This window comes from Hypanus sabinus, chromosome 30, assembly GCF_030144855.1.
Source record: "Hypanus sabinus isolate sHypSab1 chromosome 30, sHypSab1.hap1, whole genome shotgun sequence".
In the NCBI taxonomy this organism is placed as follows: domain Eukaryota; kingdom Metazoa; phylum Chordata; class Chondrichthyes; order Myliobatiformes; family Dasyatidae; genus Hypanus; species Hypanus sabinus.
In genome coordinates this window covers 25512144-25512997 of record NC_082735.1, presented here as the reverse complement: position 1 = coordinate 25512997, position 854 = coordinate 25512144, and positions in this window count along the sequence as shown.

Genomic DNA, 854 nt, shown 5'->3' with positions numbered 1-854 from the left:
TTTAATATCTTTATTTCACTTTTTTAAGCCTTGAGTTCACTTATCAAAAATGCAGATAGGATGGAATGAACAAAATCTCACCACTTGTACCCGGTCCTGGGCTCTGAGGACTCCAAGGTAAGATGTGAAATGGCCCCAAGGCACAATTGTTGCCACAGTGCCTAATTAACATGCTGAAAATGTGAGCTCTTCTAAATCTTGGGGCAAAAAGCACACGCCCCATTGTATGTAAAGCACGTGAACTGGAGCTCCAACTGTGCTGTCAATATTCCTCACAGTCGGATGGTTGCCATTCTACAGGGGTGAGCGTGTCCATGTGGCGCGACACCGGCTATGTGGAAGAGTACACGTTCCCAAGCCTACACCGGCAACGCTCCATAACACTCCCTCTGCTACGCTGGCAGCTGCTTTCTGTGTCCACACAGAGCCTGTTAACTTCATCTGCCTTTCAGCCGACTCAGATTCACTCAGTCCATTTCCAAAACCTCTCTCGCCTTTCATGAAGCTCACACGTCCCGTGCTCATTGTAAAGGCCAGGAGGGTACTCACTGCCACTAGCACATTTTTCTGTTCAGTTTCAGCTGATAATGGTACCGCCAATAACCACATGGGCTGCCCCATATTAATGATGGGAAATAGCATCTCTAATAAGATAACATCTCTCCTTGACATCTACAGGATTATTCTCACCAAACCTAAACCTTCCACAATCTAGAATCAACCTTGTGACAACCCTATGATAGCAACAGCACAGCAGAGACCAGTAATTCATCTCCTGGAAGGGCAGGCATAGATGGGGCCTATGCAAATGTCCACAGCCTCACCTTAGATCTGGTACGAGCATGGGAGCTAGT